The sequence below is a fragment of the Peromyscus eremicus genome, chromosome 20 (genome assembly GCF_949786415.1).
Source record: "Peromyscus eremicus chromosome 20, PerEre_H2_v1, whole genome shotgun sequence".
NCBI classification, from domain to species: domain Eukaryota; kingdom Metazoa; phylum Chordata; class Mammalia; order Rodentia; family Cricetidae; genus Peromyscus; species Peromyscus eremicus.
In genome coordinates this window covers 57,529,107-57,541,409 of record NC_081436.1, presented here as the reverse complement: position 1 = coordinate 57,541,409, position 12,303 = coordinate 57,529,107, and the positions used below count along the sequence as shown (strand labels likewise).

General features: G+C 39.5%; 1 long non-coding RNA gene across 1 annotated transcript; it reads left to right on the top strand.

Annotated features, from left to right (window-relative positions):
* Positions 1–704: 704 nt before the first annotated feature.
* LOC131896434 (uncharacterized) lies at positions 705–11,976 on the top strand. Its single transcript, XR_009375448.1, has 4 exons — positions 705–872; positions 4,807–4,919; positions 10,725–10,802; positions 11,876–11,976. It is a non-coding gene; the product is annotated as an uncharacterized LOC131896434 (long non-coding RNA).
* Positions 11,977–12,303: the final 327 nt, after the last annotated feature.

Sequence of the window (12,303 nt, the reverse complement as noted above, 5' to 3'; positions counted from 1 at the left end):
GCAAAGATCTGGAAGAACATGCTCAAAGAAGACCAAGCTTGAAAATTAACAGATTGCTAGAGAGAAAATGTAAATATTGTTACTTTTATTGCCTTGTTTCATCCACCACTGATTGTGCCCTTATTTCTGGAAGTTCTGTGTTAATAGAGCTGAAGACCAAAATGCTTTCAAAAAATACAATTTTACATTAATACTTGAGTATGATCTCTGAACCTACTTAGTCTGATTTTTTCTTCCTAGAAATGTGATTAAACTGTGAGGATGAGGAAATACTTGATGTCTGGACTACATGATGTCATTTACTAAATACCTTCAAGAGAAGGATAGAGGAGGTGTATAAAGGATTCCATATAAAGAAAAAGGAAGATCCTTTTTAACCAGAGAGGCATTTCTGTAGGATCAGAAACCATAAAGTTGGTCAGTACCAAGAAAGAAGAGCTTTGTTGCCTCATCCCATGTAGAACAGTGCTTTTTGTTATGTTGTAAGATTTCTGAAACCGGTAATTTAGAAGGAGGAGAATTTTGTTATCATAATTTATCCCTTTTAATTCATTGAGATTTATGAAAGGTAGCAAATACATAAATTTTATGGTTTTTTTTTTTGTTAAGCAGTATGTTCAATTCTCTGGGAGGTATAATATCTTCTTTGACATTTAAACAACTAGCTGTTTGGTCCTGCAAACATTTTTCACACTTAGGTTGTATGTACAAGAATACATCTAGAAGCCTACTCCTGAGAGGTCAAGAGAAACTTAGACCAATTGCTTCTGTGGTTTGCTTTTCTGCTTATTTCAGAGTTCAACAGCTGACTTCTTCCAAGCGGCATCAAAACAGGTCTCAAGGAAATGAACAGCTGGCAAGTAGACAACAAAGTAAGTCAAATACCTACCAGTAAAGATGGAATGGACAGGTTGAGAAGAGGATAGCAAACTGACCTTCAGTGCTTCCAGTACGAGTAGCTTTGAGGATACAGTTCTGTGGTTAGAGAGTTTCCTTCTGATGGGCAGGGACCTCAGTAGTGTGCTCTGGCTTTCTATCTCTTCAGTTCACCTAGGCTTTGCAAATGTCTAGGAGAAGATTACACACCCCTTCATGCTATCATTGCCAACTAGAGAGCCATAGAATCTGTGATGTGAAATGGAAAGTTAGTTTTCTCTGTCCCCACTGAGTTTTGTCGGAAACAAAATATGACCACTACTAGAAAAAGTATTAATCAGATCAGTTCAGGATCAGAACTTCAATGGAATGCTCTAAAAATCAAAACAGTGCACCCTAATGTGATAATATGTGCTTACAAACCGAGCTTGGTGGCTGGTGCCATCAACCATTCTACAAAATCGTGCCACTAACTTCATTGCCATGAAAATTGGAGAGTTGATTAGTGGGTTACTTAAAACTGTAATCCTAGCCTTGGGTGGATTTATTGAAATCTAATTTGAAAAGGTTCTTAATATTTATTTTAACAGAAGTTTACTTAGAAATTTAAGATTAGAAAACAGTTTCAAGTGTTTCTGTAACTACAAGTGGTTGGGTCTACGGCTGTCTCCAAGGCAGCCATTTTTCCCTCAAGACCAACTTGTCACTGAAGAAGCATCTATCTAACGCGTTCTTCTGATTGTGAGAGCTTAGAAGAAATAGAGCTCTACTTGGACAGTCAACTATTGTTTTTTAAGTAATTTTGGATGATGATAAGTGAGTATAATATTTTTCAGGCTTAACTTTTAGTGATGTCTATTTTTCTTGAAATTGGAAAAATAACAGGGTGGTATTTTGGACTGATGCCTTATCTCCTCTTTAAGTGCTTACTGGAAACTCAGGAAAAGAAATAGTTGAAGGGGATTTAGAAATCTTAAGTTTTCTTTTCATTTTGTGCTAATTGTACTTCCTTATGTAACAGTTCAAATGCGCTGCTATGGATGGGACTGGATATTTATCAAAATAAGTCACTGAAGATTTTTCTCTTTTGAAACTCTCTATTTCCCTTTCCTAAGCAATAAAACCATGGTATCATTTTTAGATTTGAGTCTTCGTAATCTATGCTTTCTCCAGATTTCCTTCCTTCCCTTATGCTAGCCACAGATATAAATGAAGTATGGTGTAATAATATTAATATAAATATATGTAAACAGGAAATGTCTACTTTCACCAGTATGGGATAAAGGAAAACTTTAAACTGGCATCTCTAGGAGGAGACACTAATGATTAGGCCTCTCACTCAGTCCCTTGCTAAATCAGTTGCTAAACATGAATTGAACAACCGCTCTTAGGGCATTTTACATTGCGCTGTAATTATTTAGTGAGATATCTCTTTTATCAGACTGTCTCTGCGGATGAAACAGGGACTCTTATGTAGTACTATTTTTGGACACAGTAAAATAAATATGTAAAGATTCAGAATGATATTTAGTAATAAAAGGAAAAGAGATACTTAATATTTGGTGCATTATAATGTATCTTAGTATCTTCCTTAGAAACAATTTCAATTCCTTTATCTTCATTTTATTCAAGTGTGATAGTAAAACTTAGAGGAAGTAGAGATTAGAATAGAAAAAGAGATTCAACGTCTTGCTTAGTCCTTGGGCTGTAAAGTTAAAGGTAGGAGTTGAATTCATATGTGCTTGATTTTAGCTTTCCTATGTGTGTAACTAGTAGCCATCTGATTTACCCAGAGAAGTAAGAAGATCAATTATTTTATCCTAGTATTATGTTAAAAAAGGAAATGTCCCTGACCCCTTTGGCTCCTACAATCCTTTCTCCTCCTCCTCTGCAGGATTCCCAAAACTGTGCCTAATGTTTGGCCGTGGGTCTGCATCTGTTTCCTTCAGTTGCTGGATGACAACCCTATGATGACAGTTAGGTTCGGTACCAATCTGGTCACAGGAGATGGCCAGATCAGTCCATGTATCTGCTATTGCTAGACGTCTAAGCTGGGGTCTTCCTTGTAGATTCCGGGGAGATTCCCTGGTGACAGGTTTTTACCTGACCCCCAAATGCCCCCCTTTGCAGTAGTTTCTTCCAGTACTCTCCTTCTCCCCCCCCAACCTGATCGCTCATGTTCCCATCTTGACCCTCCCTCTGTCTACTCACAAAATTTCTTCTATGTCCCTTTCCCAGGGAGATTGGGGTATCCCCCCATGATCCCTCCTTGTTACCTTCTGGGTCTGTGAATTGTAGCATGGTCATCCTTTATTTTACAGCTAATGTCCACTTATGAGGGAGTATATACCATGTTTTTCTCAGTCTAGGTTACCTCTCTCAGGATGATTTTTTTCTAGTTCCATCCATTTACCTTCAAATTTCCTGGTGTCCTTGCTTTTAACAGCTGACTAATACTCCATTGTGTAAATGTACCACAATTTCTTTATCCATTCCTCAGTTGAGGAACATCTAGATTATTTCCAAGTTCTGGCTATTACGAAGCTGCTATGAACACAGTTGAGCAAGTGTCCTTGTGGTGTGATTGATCATCCTTTGGGTAAATGCCCAAGAGTGGTATAGCTGGGTCTTGTGGTATATTGATTCCCAGTTTTCTGAGAAACTGCCCCACTGACTTCCAAAGTTTGTACTCCCACCAGCAATGGAGGAGTGACCCCTTGCTCCACATCCTCTCTAGCATGAACAGTTGCTTGTGTTTTTTATCTTAATCATTCTAACAGGTGTAAGATGGAATCTCAGAGTCATTTTGGTTTGCATATCCCTGACGGCTAAGGATGTTGAACATTTCCTTAAGTGTTTCTTGGCCATTTTTAAATTCTTCTGTTAAAATTCTCTGTTTAGATCTGTACCCCATTTTTAAAAAAAGTTTTATTATTAAGAAATTTTCTATTCATTTTATATAGCAACCACAGATTCCCCCCTCCTCCCTCTTCCCATCACCCAGCCTTCCCCTGTAGATGAATTTCTAAATAGTCTTATTAAATAAAAAACACAGAGCCAAATATAGGGGTGAAAGCCTTAGATCAGGGAAATAGGGAAAGCCACAGCCAACCTTACCTCATCAACTCTGCAGTTTCCAAATGCATGTTACTTTCTGTCTACCCATGCCTTTATTGCCTTGCTCTTCTGCCTTCTCATTGGCTATCTTAGCCCAGCTACCTTACTTCCTTGTCACTGTCTGTCTGTACAAAACTCCAGGTCTCTGTGGTTCGTACTGGGATTAAAGGGGTGTGTCACCATGCTTGGCTCTGTTCCCTAGTGTGGCCTTGAACACATAGAGACCCTGCCTGCTAAGTGATAGGATTAAGTCTGCTGCCTGACTTCTTGTTTACTTAAAATGGCTGGCCTTTTCTCCCTGATCTCCAGGCAAGTTTTATTAAAACACAAATAAATTATCACCACATTTCAGCACAAATAAAATATAACCACATTCCCCTCCAACCTACCTCCATTCCCACCTCCTCTAGGTCAAGGTCTCCCATGGGGAGTCAGCAGAGCCTGGTACATTCAGGTGAAGCAGGTCCAAGCCCTTCCCCCGCTGCACCAAGGCTGTGCAAGGTGTCACACCTTAGGTACTGGGCTCCAAAAGCCCATTCATGCACCAGGGACAGATCCTGATCCCCCTGCCTGTGGGCTCCCCAAACAGTTCAAGCTAAACAACTGTCTCTCATATCAAGAGGGCCTAGTCCAGTCCCATGGGGGCTCCACAGCTATTTTTAATTGGATTATTTGGTTTGTTGATGTCTAGTTTCTTGAGTTCTTTATAGATTTTGGAAATCAGCCTTCTGTTGGATGTGCGGTCAGGGAAGATCTTTTCCCATTTTGTAGGCTGCCATTTTATCCTATTGACAGAGTTCTTTTGCGTTATAGGGGAGGAAGAGGAGTGAAGGACACCACAAGAAAACTCGCAGAATCAACTAACCTGGGATCACAGAAGCTTACAGAGACTAAACCAACAACCAGGGAGCCTGCATGGGACTGATGTAGGCAATCTGCATATATTACAGTTGTGTAGCTTGGTACTCTTGTGGGACTCCTAACAGTGGGAATGGGGGCTGTCTCTGACTCTTTTACCAGCCTTTGAGACCCTACTCCTCATATTGGGTCTTACTGAAACTTGATATTTGTTGATACTCATGGGAGATCTGCCCTTTCCTAAACAGAAGTGGAGGGGGAGTGGATTGGGGGGTGAGAACAGATGGGCTATGAGGGTAGGGACTGGGAGGAGAGGAGGGAGAGGAAACTATGGGAAACTACAGCCAGGATGTAAAATAAATAAATAAATTATTTTTAGAAAGGAAACTAGCAAGTTTAAAGACAGATTCTACTAACATTTTTATATGGATAGATAATACATGCACTTCTGTATAGCATTGATTTCTGATATAGATGCACATTCTGGAATGATGAAATCAAGGTCATTGAAGAATATAGTTCATATAGTTAATGTTACCGTGGTGAGAGGACCTATATTAACTCCGTAGTTCTCAAGATTATACTCTATCATCATTAACTATAGTTTCTATGCTTCACAGAGCCCCTGTGTCTATGTTTCCTAACTGTAGCTATGTGTCTTTTGACACTGATGTCTCTCTACTGAATGTAGGTGAGATTATGTGGTATGATGCTTAATGCTGATTATCAAATTGACTGGACTTAGAAGCATGTTGGAGATTGGTGAGGTACAGCACTGAGGATGTCCATGAGGGTGACCTGTGCCTTTGTTACTTTTTTCCTTTTACTGTGATAGGACATCATGTATAAGACAACTTATAGAAGAGAGATTATTGGGGGTTTATACTTTCAGGGTAAGTCCATGACCATCATGGCGGGGAAGATGGCAAAAAGCAGGCAGACATGGTGCTGGAGCAGTACCAGAGAGCTCCACATCCTATTCCACAAGTAGGAGGCATGGTGGGGGTGTGGGATGGAAATGGCATGAGCCATTTACTGTGAAGGGACCATTGATACTGGCAGGAAGCACACTGGAGTGAGGCGAAGGAGAAATTTTGAGTATTTTAAGAGGTACATGTTGAGAGACAGTTTCTTGTGTGAGTGTGGAGACTGGGGCTAAAGCTACATATTTTGGAATCACCACATCAAGAATGATTTCCAAACTGAGAGCCTAGATGAGATCACTGAAAAATGAACCCAGCTGGGAGCTAGAGAGAGGGCTCACCAGTTAAGAAAACATGCTGCTCTTGTAGAGGACCCAGGTTCGGTTCCTAGCACCAGTTCAACTCTAGTTCCAGGGGATTCATTACCCTCTTCTCACCTTCTCAGGCACCAGGTAGGCACAAAAGTGTACATGCAAACATGAAGGCAGAACAGTTGTACACATAAAACAAAGACCAGTAAACTATTTTTTAAAAAAAGCATGGCTGTAGGGACAGAAGCAAAGAAGGCTGAGTGGGTCGACATGCTGACCCTTGGATGTGGGGACAGTAATGAGGACCCATAGAAGGATCTTCTGAAGAATGTCCAGTGAACGTAGAGGCTTTACTGCCTGCTGTCCCTAAAGGCAAAGGGAGTCATATGAAATATTAAGTGCTGCCAGAGGGTCAAGTAGGATGACATATGAAGACTATGTTAGTGATTAAGACGAGTCCTGGCAACTTTATAACAACAGTGTTGCTGCCCGGGTATCAGTGAGGGCCTGCTTGGGGTGGTGCCAACAGAAGATGGGGAGGAAAAGGATGGAGAGGGTGGGTAGAGTCAACTCCTGGATTTTGTTCCAAACACAGTAGCTTGTGGGAGACATGAGTTTAAGGGAAAGAGTCAATTGGTATTTGAAATAGTACAGCATACCTACATGCTCACAAGTAACGCAGAAGACATTTAAATCCAGTGTTGCAGAAGAGATAGTTTGCTTCAGGGAGGTTATTGAGTGAACCTCCTGTGAGCATGCTGCCTACTAAACCACTGGAACATCTGGACCCAAATGGAAGTGTGTGAACTACAGCCACTGTAACAGTAGGCAGTAGAGTAAATGAATTCACATTTAGATGAGTCGGTAGATTGATAGGCTCACTTATGCATATATTTTTTTAGGATTCTTGCCATTTTCTATAAAAGAATGAGAATCAGTAACTTAGAGGAAAAGGGGTTATATCAGCTTGATTTTGTCGCCTTTATATCCAAATATTGAAACCCTAATACACAAAATTATATAGTATTTGGAGTTTAGGCTTGTGAGATGAGACCTAATTAGGCTTAGGTGAGGTCACAAGGTGGAGATCATGAAATGAGATTAGTTTCCTTGTACAATTGGGAGACCAGAAGGCCTTCCTCTTTCTCGCTCTCTGCCAAGAAGGGCACTATGGAAGGTTGTTGTTCACAGACGGGTCAGGGGGTACTGCCATGGGACTAAGACATCCAGCAATTTGACTGCAGAATTCAGCTTCTAGAAATGTGAGCAACAAAGTTTCTGTTGTTTAAGCTGCTCAGTCTTTGGTATTTTGTTATGGTAGCCCAAGGAAGCCAGTGTAGAAAAGATATTGGAGGTCTGAGAAGGTATGTAAAAATAACACGAGAGGATGTAAAGTGAACTGACCCAGCAAATGGAATAATAGTTGGCAGCCAAACTACTTTTGAATTTGTTGGGACTTTTACTTTTAAGTTTAGAGCGGGATCACTTAGTATGGCTTCAGACTTTATTCTAGGCATTTTCAAGTGCTTCAATTCAGACAGCAGTATCGAATATTGAGGCATGAATTACAATAATATGTACACTATATGAAAGGGAGTAAGGGGCTTTTAAAAACATACAGCAAATATAGATAGACCTCATTAGTGTTAGCCACACCTACTAACAGTTCTGAGTTCAAAATATACATGATTCCTTTAAAAGTGCTGAGATATTGTGGGGTTTATAATGTGTCCATCTGGCTAGGCCGAACTAAATTTCCAAGCATTTCTTTTTTGTGTATTTCCACTTACTGTGGGCCAACAAGGATATGTTTAGGAGATTTTGGAACTTTAGACAGAAACCACTATGTCATTCATACAGCTTGGTATTGTTGCAAACCCCTGGGTACAGAAGCTCCCTAGGACCTTCCCTGATCCTCTCCCTCTCCTCTCACAAGTTTGTATTCCACTCCACAAGGTAGGGTGCCCACATACTATGTAGGACACTCACCTCATCCAAATGACAAGTAGTGAACATTAACATGAGTTTTCCTTTATTTTACTTTTGGGGATTCCTGCTTGTCATTAGTTCCCTCTTATGCTACTTCTTCACTTCCCAACTTCCTACTCTACTGACTTCAGGCTCCAATGTTGGAGAAAAGACAGCCCAGCACTCATAAAGATGCTGTGCAGTCAAGCCCATACAATTCAGCAAGATCTAGTTCAGAAACAAATCCCCAGTCTTCATATAGTGCTTCTATTTCCCTCAGGGAATCTGCTCTGGCTCCACAGATCTGAAGCATAGGTCATGTTATACACAGAGAAGATTAAGTACTATACAGGTGTCCATTTTCACCCAGCTCACTCGGGCATTGATCAGTGCTGATACAAATCCAGCTGGATAGGTCTTAAAATTTAGAACATCGGGGATAACAGCTGACCAGTCAGGTTATGACAGAGCCTAAGGCTCTGTGCTGAACCTTTGAAGTTCTGCTGAGAGAGGAAGAACAGTACTGAGATCAGTGTCATACTCTGAAGCTTCACGCAGTTAATTTGCACGAAAGGTCTGCAGCGAGAAACTATAGAGTACAAGATGTTCGTTCCAGATGGCAAGAATTAAGTGGAATTAAGTTATAATTAAGGCTAGAACAAATGGTACATGTGCGTGAGATATAGTTTCTGTGCACCTAACAGCTCGTGTAATCATTGCACTAGCCCAGTGAAACAAGCAATGCTAAACCTACTTGTCAGGTTAGAAAATGGAGTGATTTAGGAAACTCGTCTAAGGTCACCATCAGAGGGTTACCCTAAGGACGTGAGAACTGGCTCATCCAGTTGTTTATATTTCCTTTTCCATGAACCTTACCCTAGAGGAGCAAAGGTAGGTGATGGAGTGGGCCAATACCTAGGAGATGCTCTTCCAAAGGAAAAAACAACAACAAACAAACAAACAAAAAACGAGCAATTTGATGTAACTAAGTAAATGTCCATAGACAGCTGTAGAGAGTCAGCTCCCCCAAGGAAGTCCAAGTTAGGAATGATCAGCTATGACATCATTCTTGGGAGTTCCTAGGCTGATATGGGCTGGTACAGTGGCCAGGGATGGGCCATTAAAACTTGTTAAGGAGGTAAAGCAAGGCAAACACGGCTTAACGCACTCACGGGATACTTGGGGACATTCTAGTGCGTCTCTGAATGACTACTCCAGCTCACTGTTATGCTGAAAGGTCAGCAGAACATGTTGATAGGGAGAGCAGGACTCATGCTGCTCTAGGAAGACATAAACTAGCCCTTATGTTGTTAAAACATAAGGATATCAGAGATGACTAGAGCATGTTTACCACTGATGATCAATGAAAGGATGCATGTGTAGAATGAGGGGAATTACTTTTGGTTGTCACAGTTGGAGATGGGGCCTTTAGTAGGTTACCCATGCTCCAGTGGATGGCTCCACACCCATGAATATATGTGCAAAACAAATTGAACTCAGGGAGTTATTAATGACAATACATGAAGAGGACAAGAAGCTGGGAAGGATACAGATTGGGAGGTACAAGTAGGTGTTGGAGGGAGGTCGTGGTAGATGGAGCTGATCACCATATATTGTATAAATGAATAAAAGTTTCAAGTGCTCAGTTGGAAGCTCCACCTTGGCCCCACTCTTCCCTATTCTAAACTCTGCCCCTCTCAGAAACACCGCCCAAAAAAGTCTAGGCTCCTCCCCTGAAGCCTGACTGCCCTATGGGGTATTTAAGGCCTCCCTCCCTGTCCCTAGACCTGCCCTGTGATTTCTCCTGCTCCTTTCCCCTGCCTCACCTCTGGGAGCTGGAAAGGTCACCAGAGTATTCTTTGCTCATTAAACTTGGTCTTTTTAATTTAGCTTGATCTGGCTTATTGTGTCAGTGGAGAAACCTACCATTCCGGTATTTAAAAAACCTATCAAAAATACACAAAATATATTTTTTTAAGTCCTGTAAAGTTTTGAAGTGTTCATTCTACATACATGTACAGGATTTTAAGCATGTGCACCGAAAGTCAAGATGGGTTGTAGTTCTTTTCTGATGAAATTAACAAAGATGCTAGTGAGCCTGGGATGAAAACCATTGAGAGTTTGCCATTGAATACCCTGGCAGTTAATTGTTGATCTTTCTGAACAGTGATTCCACCCCTCATAGTCTCCCATATTAAAATAATCACAAATGTTGAAGAGAACCGTTGTGTTTGCTGAAGTTCATAGGATCATCATTAATAATTGTAAACAACTGGGAACAGACAGAATGTCCAATGTTAAGAAAATTATGAAATGACTCCTAGGACATTCTATCAATAAAATATTAAGTACGAGTAAAATGTTTACAAAACTGTAAAATACATGGACAATGCTAATGCAATAATATTAAACAAAATAGCAAGTCATAATCATGTATAAGATTTTTATAGGAAGATCTTTATAGAAAGATAAAATGTGTATGTTGAAGTTCATTTAGTTTTATCAAAGTCTTAGACAGAAACTAAAATCATTTTTTAAAACTAGTTGAAAATAGCCAGGCAATATCTGGTTTGCTTCTATTGGTGTGAATTTTCAAATTTCAGTTTAATGAATGTTCCAAATGTAAAAAAAAAATTATATGAACTAACAATAGTACAAATTTAATTGTCAGGAAAGAGAAGTACAATGAACAAGCCTGATTCTTTGTATCTAGCATCAAGCCCAAAGAAAGATCCAGAAATAAAAAGAGGTAATTCAATGTTCTTTATTTTTCTATTGTATCTGTTGTAGGGATAGCTTTCAAAGTAAAGCACATAATGGAAACAAGATGTCCTGTATACATGGTAGAGCTGGGTTTAATTTTAATCAACTAACACACTTTGTCATGACTGGACAAGCAGGGAATTAGCCTGACTTTTTGTTATATTGTCTCCATTTTACCTTAGTCTACTGGAAAAGCTAATATCCTATTGGGAAACAATGGAGGTGTGGAGTATAGAGAAATTACAGACAAGTGTGTTTCAGATTAGGGATTTTTCTAGACCACTGCTCCAAGGTAGAATTTTTTATTGGCATGAAGAGTCTCTTTCCAAACTTTTTCTGTTTATGGGGCATAAGCAATGGTTGGTTCATGTGCAAGCTGTTCTCAGGTGCTCTGATATTTTGTAGTCACTTACCTGAGCTTTGACTTGGAGATTGTTGCCGGAACTTTTAATTTGTGGCCTACTAGCATATTAATTTTTACTTGCTTCTGAAGGACTGGTAGTTACTATTGCTTAGCTTTTTAGAAATGTTTCAAAGTACAATAGATTGTATTTCTTGTTGATTACCCTGGAAAAATTGTTGGTACATTTCAAATAAAGAGTAATAAAGTAAAACAATGCTTTTGAATATGTGAAACTTAATTTTCTAAATATGCTCAGAAGACAGTACGTAAAATTTTACTTTTGTTAAAAAGTATCCTTTTTATTATAAGAAATAATAAAAGATAACAATATCTTTTTGGAAACTTTTTTGTTTACATTAATAGAATGTAAAAAAGGTCATTGAATATTTGGCTCTTCTTGTTCTGTGAGGCAACTACATTGTAAAGGTTTGGACATCCTGTCTATCCAACCCCTACTAATTTTATTTTCAAACGTCCATGTTCAGCATTGTGCAATGTACAGTTAACATCACATCTTGGCTGAGTGAGGAACTGCTTGTGTTATACGTTGTTGCTATAGTTTTTTGTTATTGCTTCCAGATATGATTTTATATTGTTCATTTGCTCAGTTCCTGGGGATTACTCTGTCCACTATCTTTCTTTTTCCTATGGAAAAGAACCTATGGATCCTTAAAAAAATCTAGAAAATAAAACTGTCAAAAAAGTGAGGAAGAGTTGCATGGGATCTTCAGAGAGAAATCTACACAGTTACTTAAAGGTAAATTTTGATTAGGTATAGAATTTTTGGATAAATTGAGACACGGTATTATGGATATTTCCTCATCATTCTTGCTGAATTATCAGAAGTTTTAAAAGAGAGTGTTCAGTGACAGCCTCCTAAATGTGCATGTGCTAAGCCTGTGAAAGCATCTGCAAATATTATCTGTTGTCAAGAGAATGCAGCATGGCAGTGTGGCCAAGAGCTGCAGCATTTTGCTTGTTCAAAAATGAACACAAGACATGCTCATTTTGAAAGATCTTCCTTCCAACCCGGTCTTTAACGAGGAGAACTGAAGTTTTATCCCTCTCTCAATATAAACAATAT